Source organism: Monodon monoceros, unplaced genomic scaffold (genome assembly GCF_005190385.1).
Source record: "Monodon monoceros isolate NGI ecotype Baffin Bay Population unplaced genomic scaffold, NGI_Narwhal_1 Super_Scaffold_12, whole genome shotgun sequence".
Taxonomy (NCBI): Eukaryota; Metazoa; Chordata; class Mammalia; order Artiodactyla; family Monodontidae; genus Monodon; species Monodon monoceros.
In genome coordinates this window covers 57,099,823-57,118,343 of record NW_021703768.1, presented here as the reverse complement: position 1 = coordinate 57,118,343, position 18,521 = coordinate 57,099,823, and the positions used below count along the sequence as shown (strand labels likewise).

The window sequence follows — 18,521 nt, the reverse complement described above, 5'->3', positions numbered from 1 at the left end:
GTTCCTCAAGTGTAGTCCAAGAACCAGCAGCATGGCATCACCTGGGAGTCTGTTAGAAAAGCGGAATCTCAGGCTGCACCCCAGACCCCCTGAATCAGAATCAGCATTTTAACATAATCTCCATATGATTCAGGAGCACATTCAAGTTTGAGCAACACTGCCTTAGGGTTTTGATCTGTTGTATACACAGATCGATTTCAGAATGTAGGCCCCTGTTCTACAGAGCCCTTTTGTAAACTTTGAACTTGTCCAAGACAACATAACTCCCTCTTGGATAATGGTGTTACTGGACAAGCCTCAAGTCTATTCAGCTCTGAGCAGCATTAGGCATGATTTTTGTGGTCTCACCTAGCAAGTTAACGCGGTACCAAGGTACCCTAATAATCTCAGAGAGTAAAGGTCTGGGGTATTGTTTTTCAAGTGTCTTTTGAGAACCAAACATCAGAATCACCTGGGGCCGATTACTCGGCCTTTCCCAGCTCTAATGAATCTGGGGAGGGGCCTAAGGCTCTGACTGTCCCACAGGCTACTGGCTCAAGGTAAGGAAGACCCAGCAGGGGCAGTGACAAGTTTTGGGAACATCATTCCAAAAAGGTGTACAGCTTTTTCAGCGGTTTGAAAAAATATTTAAAAGCAACAGTATGAGAGAGTATCTCAGCCCTTCTGGGAAGAAGAGGTACGCTGCCAGCTTCTCCCTTTGAATGCTGGAGAATGGGGACAAGAAACCCTGCTACCTGCCTCTGGGAGAAGGTTGGGGGGCGGGTCCCCAGCATCACCGCCAAGGAGCAGATGCCAGCACACACCCCTCACTCTTCCCAGTTCGAAAGAATCCTTAGAGCTTCCTTTGCACTGGGGACTCACCGTTCTCACTTAGAACAGAAATCAAGAGGGGCTATTGTTGGAGGGGTGGGGGAAAGGAAGCAGGGCCGGAAGAGAGTGAGGGAGAGGACCGGAATAACCTCTGGTTTGCTTCAGCCTGGACACAAGGCCTTTGCCTGGATGGAGACGGTGGCTTCTCCCCCTTAATGGAGGCCCTCTGGCCTTCCTCACGGGAAGTGCAGGGAGAGAAAGAACTCTGTGTTTTCAACGTTGTTTTATAGAACACCCACCACAAAAGCCACTGCTTGTCTCTTACTGTTTTTCTAATTCAGGCAGTTTTCTTCCCCACAGCATAGTGGAGCTCCCTCCCCTCCCCTCCCCCCCGACAGCTTTTTCAGTTAAAAAAATGTACGAAAGGGGATCTTTCAGCATTATCCTGAAAAATGTATACATTGAAGACTTTTAAGGTGCGAAGGAGCACCGTACTTAATCCACCAAGGTGGGGTTCCTGAACTATTAGAACTTGAAATCTTAGGGTGAAGAACATGCAAAAAGTTCTACAAGGTTACTCCTAGGTATATCCAGAATCCTGCCTCCCACCGGATTTTTTGAGTTTGGGGGAATTCCCTGACGGTCCAGTGGTTAGGACTCTGCGCTCTCATGCAGAGCAGCCAAAAAAAAAAAAAAAAAAAAAAGAGAGAGAGAGCTGGGCAAGCACCATCCATCTTTCTTAACACTCAGGAGATATTCAGTATGCAGGGATGGAGAGTTCTTATCTCCTAGCTGTAGCCTGAGTCGTGAGTCTTAAAGAGGATGTTGGAGAAGGAGTGGAGAGCCTAGTGTTTGGAAAAGAAGGTGCAGCTCAATATTACATCATTTTGGTTTGTCTTTACAACCTTTAAGTGCTCAGACATTCCACACTTTACACTGGCTCCTTGGGCTCTTTCTGAGCCTCCTAGGAGAGGGATTTCGGCATCGCATATTCGGTACCTGCAGTTAGGAAGGACGTTCTGCTGTGAGCAGATCCTATCCCAGAAGGATTAGGACATAAAGTGCTAAATTTATTTGCTTTTCAACCAATATGGATTTGGGGGGAGGGGGAGTTGGTTTACTTAATAAAGTGCTATCTCTCCTGTACGTGGCACATGTGCCTTACACACGTGTGTATAAACACACACACACAGACTATCCAAAATCATTGGCTCTTATGGAAGGAAACTGTGGATTAGCCCCAAACTGTTTATTTGACTCAAGAATGTAGTATCTGATTCTCAGTCCCCTATACTTTCAAACAGGTTTACCATCGTAATTATATTTTTCTTAGATATAATAAAAAAAAGAGCTTGAATTTTGTTAGCTAGTGGCAGTAGGGGAGAAGGTGAGAGAGGACTTAAGTGTTATTGCAAGAAATTCATAAAGGGTTCCATTCACTTATTGTGTGTTGTTTTGAAAATGTAAGTAATGCAGAAGAGAAGGCTAAACTTGGAGTCAGAGATAGAGGCTTGAGTGTGCTTGCTGACACATGAATAGAAGGCAAGTCAGTGAACCCAAAAGCATATGGAAATTTAGTATATGACAAAAATAGCATTGCATATCAGAGAGGAAAGTTGGATTATGTAGTTAATGGTGTTGGCATACCTAGGTAGCTATTTGGGAAAAACAAACATATCTCTTCCTTATTTCTTAAGTTAAAATTCCAGATAGATCAAAGATTTAAAATGTTAAAAATAAAAGCATAAAAATAATAGGAAAATGGCAGATTTATTTTTTTTTGAATCTCAGGGTAGGAAAAGTCTTTCTAGTTTTATCTAGAAGCCTTAACATTTATTATACATTAAAATTAAAAAGCTTCTATAGGGCCCAAACTCAATAAGCAAGGTGAAAAAGGCAAACAAAAAGCTGGGGGAAACATTTTAAACCTGTATCACAAAGAACTTAATATGACCAGAAAATGGACAAATGACATGAAACACATTTCACATAAAATGAAATATATTTGGTTCTTAAACATGTAAAAAATAAAAGATACTCAACCTACTTCATAAAAATGGATGCAAATTAAAACTATGAGATACCATTTTTTACCTACTTGATGAAACAAAAGATAAAACATTTATTAACATATTTGTTTCTGGGGATCTGGAGAGTACTGTCATATATCGATGGTAGAATAGTGAATTAGTAAAACTTTAGAGAGCGATTTGTGAGTGTCTATCAAAATGTAAAAGCGACTCCTCTTGGAAATTATATTACAGATATACTTGTAAGATGTAAAAAGACATACCTACAATGCAAGACAAGAAAAAACAGATTAGGTATAGCATAATTGTCCAATAAGGGATTGGCTCAATTAAGTACAGTACATATATATAATGAAAATGCCTCTGATTTTATGTTCCATGCTCTGATAATTTCTTTAAGGATGATCATTTCACATCCATCTACATTCCTCTTGTCCTTTCCCTGCCCGCATGTCACTAAATGCCACATACAAAGCCACAACCAAAGGCTCTGTTCCTTCTTCAGTTGACTCTCAAATCGTAGGGTCCCCATTCCCTTGGCAACGTGTAAAATATGGGTGTCAACCAGGGTGAGAAAGCAGGCCAGGAAGCCGAGTTTGAGAGGGGAGTGGCAAGGCAGTATAGAGGAGTGGTTACAACCCATGTTCTGGGGGCAGCTGCTTGAGATCAAGTCCCCGCCCACCTGCTTGCCAGCGGTGTGGTCATGAGTGGTTTAATTTCTTCATGTGCATGACAGGTATAAAAGGGCACCATCCTCTTAGGGTTTGTTGTGAGGATTAATAGTGATAATGCACGCAACTGCCTTATAGTAATGTTCAATAAATATTAGCCCTTTTAGTTATTTATCTGAACTCTCCCTGCCCATGGGATCTGGAGCTTTCCTGGGGAAGTGGGGAAGAGAGGCATCTAAGTCCTCAGGCTGTGTGCTCATTAGCACCATGAACTGAGAGTCCTGGGCTGATTCAAAGGCTTTTTTTTTCCCAATCCAACAACACAAAGGGAGAGACTGGAGGAATGTCTGCTGCCCCCAAGCTAGTATCATTCAGGGAAACTACTTCCACAATTCTATCCCCTGGAGTCAATTATATCCTGAAAATGTGATAAATGCAGGCTGGAAAATTGCAAGATTGTGACATTATGCGGGGGGTTGTGCCAGTTAAGTTAAGCAGCAAGTTTCCATTTGCATGAAAAATGTTCCTTAAATCACATTTGGATCAAAATATCATTAAATATTAATATTAGGGCCATTGTATAACTTCCTCCCCATGGTAGTCATTTAATAAATATGAGTTGCAGCTTCAAACCAAACCAAACCAGGCCAAAAATCTTCCATCACCATGACGTGCCTATGCCCGTGTTTCCCAGCTTCAGTCTCGGTGCAGCCCAGCAAGGGATGTATCTGTGCGCCCCTGTAACTTCAAGTGTCTCAGCCATGGATAGCAGCCCTCCAGCAAAAACAATAAAAAACATTTGACGGCTTTTAAGTGAATTGAATTTTCCCTCTGTGTGTAAGGTGATAGTGAACCCTCTTTACATACACTCACTGCCTTATATATTATCAGATCACATTCTAGAACTAGATTCCAGAAGGCATAGTGGGTTGCCCTGCGTACTAATTCTTTCACGTGTGTCTGTTCTCCCTAACTACATTGGAACCATATTTGTCAGAGGCTGTTTTTAACTATTTTTATACTCTCTCAGACAAGAGCCCTCCAAATTCTTGTTGGTCTCACATTAAAGCTCTTATTGTCCCCACTTTAGAGATGAGTAAACCGAGACTCAGAGAAGATAGGCGATTCGGCAGAAGTCATAAGTTCTGTGAATCTCCAGGGTCTGTGGAGTTATTGCAAGGAGTCAAGGTCTGTATTTGGATGTCAAGTACCTACTGTTTGCACACTGACTAAATAATGTTTTGAAAGTACGCGTACCTCTGCTTTCAAATGTTGTTATATAGTGGTAATGAATAAAATATAAATTAATTTCAAATGTTGCTGAATTAAAAATAGCTTTTGGTTATTTTGTATTTTTTCAAACTTTCTGGGGATTTGCAAAATGGGTTTATTTATTTATTTATGAAATTTACAAAGGGCATAATGCTGAAAAACCTGGGACCCACTGTCTGTAGAGCAAAGCTGGTGTTCACTAATAAATTACAGGGCGGTATTTTGAATAATCTAGGTCTTCTGGTGGCAGTGAGATTTTCTACTGTTAAACTGCTACCTATACCTATATTTGATAGAAAGTGTCTGGAAGTAGTCATCATTATTGTTTAATTTCTTCCTTCGTCTAACAGCTGTCTCCCTAAAGATTCCCTTCTGACCTGTGTGACATTGGGCAATCTGCTTAACCTATTTGCGTACTAGTTTCCTTATTGGCAAAATGGGGAAAAGGGTAGAGCCTACCTCATAGGGTGCTGTGACGGTCACGTGAGTGAATGCACGTGATGCCTTAACACATTCTTGTCACATAGGAAAGAGCAAATGTGGTCTTGTTGTGTTAGGCACCACTTGCTGCACCACTTTTTGTCACATAGTTGGAACTTGATAGACATTTGGGGGATAAATTTATGAATAAGTGAAAATGTGGAATAGGAAGAAAGGGCAATTCTAGATATGTAATTCCTCATCTACGTTTCCTTAGTCACAGGCGGGCAGTTAGGACAGCGGCTTTTATGCAGATACTGTGGGAGTATTTGCTTCAATGAGCTCGAGCTAGAGAGACGATGCTGTTTCTATATATTCTGGTCCAGTAGCTGTTACAAATCTATCAACTTTATGTCATCAAAATATGCATTTAGTAGATCAGGCAGGAAGAGTTTGGGCTTGGAGCAGATGTCAAGGCTTTATTCCTCCTTAGAAACCATGAGAGGAAACAAGACCAGTAAACCATCTAGATAGGAGGAGAGAAGCAATGCTTTCTTGCCACAAACCAAAATGCTGAGGATCACAGTTATGAGAGGGTCAAAGGAAGTCAGAATGACCTTTCACAGCAGGCTCAATGTTTATGTAGCTTAAAATTTCACTTCCAGATCATCCCATGGATAGTTGTTTAGCTTTATGCCATGAACAACCTTTGAGCCCGATAGAAACTTTTTTTTTTTTTCAGTGTTTGCAAAGTGAGTTGTTTAAGGTAGAAAAAAAGAACCTGTTGCTAGACTTTTAAAAATGGGCTGCCCTGAGTGTCACTACTGCCTGACATAATTGTTTCTAACAAAGGTCTCAGGCTGATGGGCCAATGAAGAGATAATCAGCTTCTCCAAACTGGCTGCTTTTCCCAAGACCAGGCAGTAATAATCGTAGCAGCTACTCATCGTTGGCTATACCACGTGGGCAAGGCTCTGTGCTGGTGCTGTGGGCACTACATGAATAAAACCCAGTTCAAGCTTTCCAGAAGTTTCCAGTAAATTAATGGTTATACTGAATGGAGGTGAATATGCTTCCCTGTCACCTCCATCCATTGACACTGTTTCTACTCACTGGGACCACACAGAACAAATCCAGTCCTTCCAAGTATCGGCCCTTTGAAGTATTCATGTAGAAGCTATCAAATCCCCAGACCTCCAACACACCTCCTTCTTAACACTCCAGGTTCCGTCAGCCATCTCAGTAAGGTGTGGTTTTGCATCTCCTCACCAGCAGGTTGCACTCCTCTGTGTGCTCTCCAGTGTGTCCCTGTCCGTAAGGTTTGATCCAGAATGCCCCCCACCCCACCCCGCATCCCAATGGTTTGGCCAGTGCACAGTAGAGAGAGGGGCTCTCTGAGGCCCATTTTCAGAGCTGCAGCAATTGCTGAGATTTTCCCTCAAAAGGTCCAGATGAAAAGGCCTGCAGTAACAAACTAGGAACTTGGAATGAGCATTATTGACTTGTCTTGTTATTTTTCTAGATCTCTAGCCCTGATCTTGTTTCAGGTCTTCCTCCTTCCTCTTTACAACCACGAGAATCTCTTCTTACTAGTACTGTTAGGAAGCCAAAAATACTAGTATATTTATTGAGTGCTTTTTTTTCTGTCAAGTGTTTTGTATACCTTATTTTATGAAGTCTCATAATTAACCCCGTGAGGTGGTTTTCTTTTTTTTTGTTTGTTTCAAGATGAGGAACCTGAGGCTCGGAGATTAAGTAACTGGTCACAGTTGGTAGGTGAGAGACCTACAATTTAAACCCTGGGCTGCCTAACTTCTCAGTTTATGCTCCTTCTACCTGATTCAGCCTCTCTGTGATATAGCACATTGGAACATTCCTAGTGCTTTATCTGACCATACTAGGTGCTCAGTAAATGTTAGTTTCTCTTTCTCTTATCAGCCTTTCTCGTCCTCCAACTAATGCAACCTAAAAATGAGGAAGAAGGTTGTGAGTTGCCAAAAGTATGTGCCAGGCCCCTGAGGTGGCCGTGCAACATCAGTACCAACATGATGTGCCTTTAGCCCTCTAAGCTCCTTCCAAGGAGCTGTGGGCCAGCTCTAAAGGGCCCCTGTTAATCTACTAGCCGACTAGCTTACTATTGAGCGATGTCTAGCGGTTCTTGCTAACCAATCCGCACCCCTTATAGCTTCCTCCTCTTCAAATAATTCTATTCATTCCCGAAACTTCAAGTAAATTCAGAGTATCTTCAGAGCCACCAGCACCTCAAACCTAGTCCTGCCTCCTTTGGAACTTCGGATCTGTAAACCAGGGCAAGATGTAGAGAGCCAGTGCCATCTCAGGGTGAGCTTCTCTTTGGCTCCTCCTCTCACTGGGGTCCTTTATGCCCCTTTGAGAGCTCTCTAATGTAGCACCGTCAACAACTATCATACTCAAGCTCAGTAGTCCTCAACTGGGGACAGTAGAGTCTGCCCCGGAGGCATTTGGAAACAGGGAGATTATCACAATGACCAGGGGGCACTATTGGCATCTAGTGGTTGGGGGTGGGCAGGGATGATAAAGTTCTACCGTGAACCCACACAAAATAGCAATAGTGTCCTCTCCCCTTGAGAAAGTCAGGACCATGACTTTTCTCACCATTGTCCATCCATGCCCAGCACAGCACCTATCCTTCCACAGATGCTTAATACAAATCTCTGAATGAACGTTCTCCTTTGTCACCTTTCCTATTTTTCTGCATGTCTCCTCTCTCACTGGAGGTTCTGGAAGATTTTCATTCTTCTCAAATTGAAAACAACCATCTGAAGAGCAGCATAGCTCAGGGCTGATAAGGAAGGGCTGGGAAGGATCACAAAGCAGAGAAATTTAGTAAGGGAGGAAAGAACTAGCATTTATTTAGCACTTGCTATGCACCATGCAGGTACATAGCAATAGTAACAACTATTAGGTATCTCGTTTTAATCTTTCCCCAGATCCATGAAGTAGTGTATTAGCCAGGAGAGACTAGGTAACGTTTCAGTGACAAGCACACTCTAAATCCCCACAGCTTAAAAAAATAAAGAAAAAAGAAAGAAAACAAGGATTTATATCTCCCTTCCATTACATATCCATTTTGTAAATCAACAGTGGCTTTGACCCAGGTCACCTTAGCTTTAGGACCAAGGCTGACAGAACAGCTATACTGGAAATGTTTCAGGTTGCTATGGTAGAGGGAAAGAAAATTATGGGAACCATGGACTGATTCTCAAAGATTCCACAAGGAAATGACACGTCACTTGTGCTCGCATTTTGTTGGCCAAAGCAAGTCACACGGCCGTGCCTACAAGTAAAGGGAATAGGGCAGTGCAATCTGACTATGTGCTCAGAAGAAGAGCTAGAAATATTTGATAAAGTGTTATTATCCTGTTACTACGGTTAAGAAAAGGGAGGCTTAGGAAAGTTAGTAGGTCGGGGAGCTGGGATTCTGACTCTGTGTCCTGAGCTCTTTGCTCTTCTATAACAAGTGCATTCTACAGGCACGTTACATGCATGGCTCTATACCTTATCTCCACATGCTGTGATGAGCTTAAGTATCCTTGGGGCTTGAGGTTATGTGCACCTCAGTGTGGACAGGTTAAAGCCAAATCCAAGTAATCGTGGCTTAGCTTTTATTTCACATATTTCCATTCTCTTTAAAGGTCTTCAACACATTCAGTGTGAAATCAGTTTGTAATAGAAATTTCATCCTTGAACACATGCCAGATTTTTCTTTTTAATCATAGTCTCAGGTATGATAGGTTTCCTTGCGTATTTCTTTTATTTGTTGAATAATGAGAAAAAGGCCACTCTGCCCTCAGTTTGGTAAGGCTGCTGCCTGGTGGATGTTCAAGATCCAGAGGAAAGGATGCCCCAGCTTCCCTCCATTACCTTCAAGACAGTCCCCAGAAAAAGCATTCCTTGTTCAAAGGCACAATACAATAACAAGACTGATTCTACCAGCCCTTAGAAAATCAATCCTGATATTTCACCTCCATGGAGCTCAGAGGAAGTGCCGTGTTATATCAGTTCTTCTTAGACTTTTCTAATCCAAGTACTGCTAATGGGAGAGAAAAATCTAGAAAAGAAATCCTAAGTAATCTGCTTAGGTAGAAATTCAGCCTTTAGCCTGTCCTAGTGTTTGCATTCCGCTCCATAACATATCCATATTTGTTTGCATTTAAAATGCTTTAAATTACTCACCACTAAAACTGATAAGCCAGGAAGATATTATACAACTTATTCTTTGGTTTTCTCCACCCTTTGGAACTTGACTTCAAGCCTTCGTAATCTATTAATGACAATATGCTTATCTCCTGAAAGTAGGTCTCAGAGAAACAGGGATAAGGGTAACTGTCAGGTTGGGGATATGGTGGGTTCCTCCTGGCAGCTGGAGTATCCCAGACCCAACAGAGAATAAAGATGAGGAAGAGGAGGAAGGGTAGGGGTTGGGGACAAAGAAGAAGAGGAACATGGAATTGTATCTGGAGACATGGAGGAGCTAGTACAGCCAAGAAAGAACTCCAAACAGGGCCTTAAAAAAACAAACAGAAAGAACTCAAAACTAATTTACTGATCATGACAGTTGCTAAATAACTACAACTTGTATTAGTTATATTTTCCTTATCTGTTAAAGAAGACAAAGTACTTTGTCCAAAGCACAGCTAGCTGTGGCCTTAGGCAAATTAACCTTGCTGGGTTCTCAGCCACAAAGCATGAATGCTGCTCAGCTTAATAGAGTGTAAAGTTTGCAAAACCCTTTGAAGGCAGAGAGTGCAATTTAAGTATTACATATTATTAAATAAAATGCCTATTTAGGAAAGGAACTCTCCATTAGCGTTACCTTAACTAGTAGTCAACACCCAGGAGAGCTCCTTGTCAAAATTTTTATGACAGAAGGGATCCAGGTGTCCATCACTTAAAATGGAAAATCCAAGAACAAAGAAACAAGCCCAGGCAGTAATGAATGGAATGCACCATTAAGGCATTGGCTGGGTTCAGAGATAGATTCCTGAGCTAAAGAAGGCCTCATTTACTGGAATGGAAAAATATAGGGCCAGGAAATTGCTCAGAGGTCTCCTGTCTTTTCCTGTGCACATGGAGATGCACTGTGTGTTGGCTACCGTTTTGGATCAGAATCTCAGTTTTAGAAATAGCCTGAGTTGTGTCCTTGGAAAGGGAGACGGTTGTGTGGTATATTTGTGTGTGGTGGGGATGGAGGAGGGGGAGGTGGGGAGGATGTTGGGGGGAGCCATTTAGATGCCCTCTGGAACCATATTTCTTCCTTGGCCTCACAGACAGTTACCAGAACTGAGCTAGGACATTGGGCAGCTGACCTGGGCTTAGAGAGCCTCCAAGTCTCCTGAGCTAGCTCTGAGGTAGAGCCAAGCTGGCCCTGCTGACAACACAGGCCAGTTCTGCCTGGTCACGCTGGATGGCTGGTTGCAAGCCTGCCTGTTTTTCAGCAGACATTTATCCGGCAGCAACCTCTTGATAGACAGTGTTTTAGGCACCTCTTGATAGACAGTGTTTTAGGCACTTTAGAGAGGTCTGATGGACAGATCTCTCTAAATGTAGAGATCTGAGAGGTATTTTGAAGGTAGAACTTGCTTTTAGATCGGCCATGAGTTAGGGGATATAACAGGAAACAGAAGACAAACATCCCTGTCCTCATGGAGCCTGCATTCTAGCAGAGGGAAGTGGACAATGAATAAAATAAATAAGTTATACAATATGTTAGAAGATATGGAGAAAAATAAAACAAGGGGGCTTCCCTGGTGGCGCAGTGGTTAAGAATCTGCCTGGCAATGCAGGGGACATGGGTTCAAGCCCTGGACCGGGAAGATTCTACATGCCGCAGAGCAACTAAGCCCATGTGCCACAACTACTGAGCCTGTGCTCTAGAGCCCATGCTCCACAAGAGAAGCCACCGCAATGAGAAGCCCACACGCCGCAACTAAGAGTAGCCCCTACTCTCCACAACTAGAGAAATCCTGCGTGCAGCAACGAAGACCCAACACAGCCAAAAAATAAATAAATTTTTAAAAAAGTAAATGAATAAAACAAGGAAGGAGAAAGAAGAGGGAGTGCAGGGGTGGGGAGCAGGGCGGGGTTAGGGTGGCCTCGTTGAAAAGGTGATATTGAACAAAAACTTAAAGGAGGCAAAGAGAGAATCATGTAGGTATCCAGAGGAAGGGCTGTCCAGGCAGAAAGGGCAGCAGGTGCAAAGGCCCTGAGGTGGGAGAAAGCCTGGTGTGTGTGAGAAAAACCAGAGGTCATTGGGATTGGAGTGGAGTAAGCCAGGGAGAGTATGGTAGGGTATGAGGTCAGCGGGGTAACGACATCATGGAGATACTTGCAGACCACAGGGTGGACTCTGGCTGTACCCTAAAATAGAAGATTGTTGGAGAGTTTTAGGCAGGAGAGTAAGAAGATCTGACTTACACTTTAATATGATCAGTTTGACTATTGTGTTGCGTACACAGGAGTGTACAAGGAGCCAGATGTGGAAGTAAGGAGAAGAGTTAAGAGGCTATTAAACAATTTTCCATTATTTCAGAGTAAAGGTCAAAGTTCCTAGAAGAAACCTGTGGCTTAGACCACGGTAGAAGCAGTGGAGGTGGTGAGAAGTGGCTGGATTATGGATAGACACTGAAAATAGAGCCCATAGAATTTGCTAATCCATAACTGGGGTACTCAGGTAGTCTGTCCAGGAATAAGTTAACGAGCTGTGAAGGAATGGTGATGAGGGGTGTTCCTCTCCACTCAAGAGTAGTAAAGAAAGAAGAGCCAGGATTCTTTTTTTTTTTTTTTAAATTTATTTATTTTTGGCTACGTTGGGTCTTTGTTGCTGTGCGTGGGCTTTCTCTAGTTGCGGCGAGCAGGGGCTACCTTTCATTGTGGCGCACGGGCTTCTCATTGCAGTGGCTTCTCTTGTTGTGGAGCACAGGCTATAGGTGCACAGGCTTCAGTAGTTGTAGCATGCGGGCTTCAGTAGTTGTGGCTCATGGGCTCTTGAGCGCAGGCTCAGTAGTTATGGTGCATGGGCTTAGTTGCTTCACGGCATGTGGGATCTTCCTGGCCCAGGGCTCGAACCCGTGTCCCCTACATTGGCAGGCGGCTTCTCAACCACTGAGCCACCAGGGAAGCCCAAGACAGGATTCTTGTTGGTACAACCACCTCGCCTTTCTTCCTTTGTCCTTCCCGTTAATTGAGGGCCTATTACGTGCCAGGAACTGTGCTGGGATACAATAGTGAATGTGAACTAATGGGCTCACTGCAATTATGGAGCAAACAATTTACAAAGGGAGTTAGACATTAAGTGAATAATCACACAAATAAGTGAAAATGGCCACTCTGATCCGTGCTGAGTGTTGAAATTAGTATACCTGCTCTGGTCAGGAAGTGCTGAGGAAGGGATGCTTTGAGCTGGATCTGAATAAATATGTATTGATTAGACAGAGGTAGATGGAGGGAGGGGAAGAGTTTTCAGGCAATAGGAATGACATGTATGGAGATTCTGAAAGGAGGGGCAGCACGGTATGGATGAGGAACTGAGAGAAGGCCAATGTGAGTAAACTGCAGAGAGCTTGGGGAACGTGGTCAAGATGCAGCCGAAGAAATGGATCAGACCATGCTGGGCTTGAAGGCCACGTTCAGATTTTGAATTTTATCCCGGAATAAATGGGGAGCTACTGGAGGCCTTCAAGGAGGGGAATGACATGGTCATGTGTGCTCTCTGAGAAGCCACTGCACTGCTTCGTGGAGAATGGATTACAAGAGTGGAGTAAGAATGGTGTGGAAGACTAATTATGAGACAAACGCCGCAGCTAAGGTGAGATCGTTGTTGCTTGGACCATGCAGTTGGTTGGGGAGGTCACGACGAGGATTAATGTAGAGATCTGAGAGGTATTTTGAAAGTAGAACTTGCTTTTAGATTGGCCATGAGGGTTGATGGAGGGAGAGTTCAAGAATAATTCCTAGTGCTTTGTTTAAAATACTTGCACAAGTAGATGTATGACTCTCCTACTTGTAGAACTCACCTACTTATATTAGGCAAAGCCATGGGAAGTTAGAAGTCTTATTTTTCTACAAATATTTAAAAATAAGATTTACTGTAGGGTGGTTTAGTTAGTTTCCAGCCTTAGTGATAAGAGACGGGTAGGATAGATAACCTCCCCCAGCCCTCTCCAGCCCCAAGGCCTGGTTGTGTAATGAGTTGATGGAATCCTGCCTGGATCAAAAACACAATCTCTAAACCAGCACTGTCCAACAGAAACATAATAGAATGTAAGACACAAATGTAATTTTATATTTTCTGGTAGCCATACTCAAAAAGTAAAAAGAAACAGGTGAACTTAATTTGAACAAATCTATTTTATTTAACCCAGTAACTCAAAAGTGTTATTTTAACATTAATCAATAAAATAACAATTAATGAGATATTTTACTTTTCCTTCGCCAAATTTTTGAAATCCAGCATATATTTTACATGCATAGCATGTCTCAAATCAGATTAGTCATATTTCATGTGCTCATGAGCCACGTATGGCTGGTTAGCACTGAATAGGACAGCACAGCTCTAAACTATCAAAACAGCCACACAGACCTTAAATCCATGCACAAAGCCCTGGAAATAGAGGTCCTTCTAAAACAACTTTATAAACAAAATAAGTAATACCTTAAATAGAGCCTCTTAAATTTTAAAATTGAATACTTTGTCGTTAATTCGCTGTGTGAATTTGAGGAAGTCAGTTTACTCCTCTGTGCCTCAGCTTACAACAAGGAAGTGTGGTGGAGCTGGATAATGTGTAACAACCTTTTCAGTCACAACACTCATTGACACTGGGTTAAGGAAGTCCAAGTAGTTCTTCCTTCTCTTTATCTTCATTATCAGAGCTCCCAAAAGGAGCTTTCTTTTCAACATTTCAAACTCTTCTATGATATCTGAGAGGTGGAAAACTGGCTAGTTTACTAGTAAACTGACACAATTCCAAGAATGTTTTTCATTCCAAGGCAAAAAACTGGATTTTCTAGTGAAATTTGAATACTGATTGGATATTTAATGCTTAAGGAAACTACTGATTTATTTTAGATATTACATATAGTAGTGTAGCTATGTTTTAAGAAAAAAGTGCTTATGTTTAAGAGATACATCCTAAAATAGGTATAGATGGAATAATAAGATGTCATGGATCTACTTCAAAATCATCCTAGTTGGGAGGTAAGGGAGTGAATGGGTATAGGTGGAATAAGCTTGGTCATAATGGAAACTTGGTATGAGACATGGGGATTCATTATATTATTCTCTTTACTTTTATAGTTTGAATTTTTCCACAATAAAAAGTTTTTTTTAAAGATAGATTTCCAGACTTTCTTAGGTTCTACTACTGGTAGGATTTTCAAATGTTCCCCTTAAATACTATGTATCCTTTACAGTACAGATGTAAAAGCCTGCTTCAGCTTTGAGAACACACCATTCTTATTTAATACTGCAGCACAACGAAGCCCCAGGCACAGAATTCCCATCATAGTTCAAATATGTCTGGTGGCTTCAGTAGTAATGTGACCCTGTCCTCTTGTCCTTCCCTTTAGCATGGGTTTTGGATAAATATTTATAAACAAAAGGCTGTGCCCCCTGTGTGTCAGGGAGAGCCCCAGACTCTGCCCAAGCCATAGAGGGGCCCAGGGAGCATAGAGATGTAAATACATAGGCAAAGCACATTGCAAATCGAGAGCAGTGCAGATGCTTGAAACATAGGCATAAAGATTTACTTCTTGTTGGCACCATGGAGGCCATATGCTGCAGAGGCATGTAGGGGCAGAGGAGCAACTCAGAGGGAGTGTGACCTCAAAGGTCACAAGGCCCACCAGCTGGGACGCACAAGGGAATGTGTGAGTATAGGTCACTTGTTGCCCTGGGTTGCCAGAGCATTGTCTAAATTTCTGGTGTCATGCCCTCTCTAAGTTCAGTGAAAGATTTCTGGGCCCCTCCTCTCCCCCTTGCCCTCTTGAACATAATGATGGTGGATGAGTCTGGAGTCTACCTCCAAGTTTCTGCCAAGGCATTGTCTGGAGCTGAATAGTAAACGGAGAACACAGGACTATCTTACAGGGCCAATACCTGGAGGTTCCCTTGCCTTACAAGCTGGACCTTCTGGCTTCCATGCCTTTGGGTGTTTGACCTCTCACCAAGAATTACAGAGCAGGCACTCATCATTCTCTCCCAAAGATAATTGCTAATGTCTACATAAAACATTGTCTACAAAGAAAGAGAACAGCACTCAGTCTGAGAATGTTTTCCTTTTGCATTTTCATCAGCCAAAGTAGTATTGATTTTAGGGCACCAACATATGGCATGAATGTTAATTTTAAGGAAAATCTGGTACACTCAACGTGCTAAACCGTGCTACATTCTATACACAGGATACTTGGCTTCCATGGTGGCAATACAGCACCAGATTTTCTTAAATGTCAGGCATTTTGAGAAGTGGTTCCTCCGAATTTAAAGTTACACACACACAAAATAAACGGAAATGCTATGGAGATGTTTTTAAATAAAGTAAATTTGACCCCTGGGGGAAAACAAAGCAACAACTGACCAGAGACCACGATAGACCATTGGTTGGTCATCAGACATCAGCAGAGTGCTGTTTTAACTTCTACGCAGTGTGTTGTAATCCACACTGATTTAGGCAGATGATAACCTGTAAAGAATGTCCAAATATTTGGGGTGGAAGGAGGCTTGATGTTTCTTCTTGAGGATTCTTCCTCTCCGTTGACAAAACTCACCTATGCTACTTAAATCACGTGAGCAGGTGAGAATTACTAGTGGACACAATTCCCTCTGAGCCTCTGCGTACTCCAGCTCTCAGCAGTCCTCGTGGTCAGAACAGTGCAGTACTAAAATAGGTGGAGCTTGGAGCTCTAAACTTGTTCTCACTAAGTTTCCCTTGCCCACTTTGCTTTATCAAGTTCACCCCAAGTTCAGAGCTCTCTCAAGTCCGTTGGCTCATCTTCATCTACATACTCTTGGGGATACTCTTCTAGGTCATCATCCACATCATAGATAAAGTGTTTGTTTCAAGTGTGCTCTGTCTCTGCTTATGAGTCTCAGTCCAGATTTCCAATTATTTGCATATCCCTATAATAAGGAGAGATTGAATGGTGTAGTTCCCAATGCATTGATAAAACAGTGCAGGGGGAGGAGGAAATTGGGAGTGCCACAAAGCCTTACATGGACCAGTATAAAGTCAAGGTCATCCAGTGGGAAGGTGATATATGAACTGAGATTCCAAACACTTAGGCTCTAGAACTTTAAAAGTCTCATATCCTCCCTGTGCCTTTGTCAGATGGAAACATTAATAAAATCTGGACAAGATAATGCCTGAAACCCTCTCCCAAAGCTTAAAACATTCTCTAATTAATTCTATTCACCTCATGGGATTTTTTGTGGGGACTAAATGTAATAACAGGTATGAAAGTATTTGAGAAAGTTGAGAATTATCTCAGTATAAGTTACAACAAAATCACAAAATAGTTCTCTCAATAAACCTGGATTTGTTTTTTATTCCTATTACAATATTGAGCCAAGTTTAGGAGATTATTTAATTTCAAGGGGAAAATAAAAGGCTCCATAGAAGGTAAAAAGATGCATTTAAAGAAATGGATAATTTAAGAATAAGTTAGGTTGACCTTCCCAGAAATCAATTTAGTGATACGTGTTAAGACCTGAAAATTCATATCTTTTTTTTTATTGGAATATATTTGCTTTACAACGTTGTGTTAGTTTCTGCTGTACAACGAAGTGAATCAGCTATATGTATACATATACCTCCCAATCTTGGGACTCCCTGCCCCCCATCCCACCCATCTAGGTCACCACAGAGCACTGAGCTGAGCTCCCTGTGCTATACAGCTGGTTCCCACTAGCTAGCTATTTTACACGTGGTAGTGTATATATGTCAATGCTACTCTCCCAATTCGTCCCACCCTCCCCTTCCCCCCGTGTCCACATGTCCGAAATTCATATCTTTTGACTCCGTAATTCTATTTCTAGAGAATTTAATCTAAGGAAGTGACAGACACTCAACCAAGATTTACATACAGACTTGTCTACTACAGAGTTAATTGTATATTGCATAGAGGTATATAGTAAATAATCGGTGTTGTAAAAGAAAATGTATTCATGCATAGTAAAAGACTTGAAAGAAACAAACCAAAATATTAACACAGTTACTCTTGGTGGTGGTATTATTGATTATTTTCATTTTCTTCTTTTTTTTTTTAAATTTATTTAGTTTTGGCTGCGTTGGGTCTTGCTGCGCGCGGGCTTTCTCTAGTTGCGGCGAGTGGACTTCTCATTGTGGTGGCTTCTCTTGTTTCGGGGCACCATGGGCTCTAGGCGCACAGGCTTAGTTGTGGCTCTCGGGCTGTAGAGCACAGGCTCAGTAGCTGTGGCACACGGGCTTAGCTGCTCTGCGGCATGTGGGATCTTCCTGGAACAGGGATCGAACCCGTGTCCCCTGCATTGGCAGGCAGATTCTCAACCACTGCACCACCAGGGTTAAGAATTTAAACATTGCAGTATTAAATTTAAAAATGGTAATGAGGGCTTCCCTGGTGGCGCAGTGGTTGAGAGTCTGCCTGCCAATGCAGGGGACACGGGTTCGTGCCCCGGTCTGGGAAGATCCCACATGCCGCGGAGCGGCTGGGCCCGTGAGCCATGGCCGCTGGGCCTGCGTGTCCGGAGCCTGTGCTCCGCGGCGGGAGAGGCCACAACAGTGAGAGGCCTGCGTACTGCAAAAAAAAAAAAAAAAAAAAAAAAAAAATGGTAATGAATTTATATTATTTAAAGGTCATTAAAAATAAAGTGTGTAGAGTTGCTCATCTTAATTTATTTCTGGTGCCAACTCATTTTGTCTTTTAATCCATCTTGATCAATAGCCAGTTTATCTCAACTGCTTTCATGACTTTCTTCCAGTTTTTCTGCTAAGCACGACACTGTATGGGCTTTGTATTATGCCTGTCATTTGCCAGCAGCCTAGATAGCGCCAAGAGAGCTGAGTCACCTGTCAATTTTAAGGTGTCCACATATGGTGCTCACTCCTTCTTTGAATATCCCACAGACTCTTCACATGAAGTTCAGAAAACATGAATTGGCCCAGGACTCATTTCTTCTAGAATAAGATATACCAAGGGTCACTCTTACATTGTGGTTTGCTTGATTCTCCCTAAGAAGTTCTAAGGCAGGAATGTTCTCTCATGTTGAATTCCCCGTCAATCCTTACAGAATAGCTGAAACTCA

The 18,521-nt window shown here is 42.3% G+C and overlaps 1 protein-coding gene across 2 annotated transcripts in view; it reads left to right on the top strand.

Annotated features, from left to right (window-relative positions):
• ZNF366 (zinc finger protein 366) overlaps positions 1–18,521 on the top strand; it is a 67,605-nt gene that overhangs the window by 6,155 nt on the left and 42,929 nt on the right. Inside the window, exon 3 of one of the 2 annotated variants that reach the window (XM_029217059.1) lies at positions 4,602–4,699. The exons of the other annotated variant lie outside the window; for it this stretch is intronic. The gene's annotated coding sequence lies outside the window, so the exon portion shown is untranslated. The remainder of the gene's footprint in view (positions 1–4,601; positions 4,700–18,521) is intronic. 2 annotated transcript variants of the gene reach the window in all.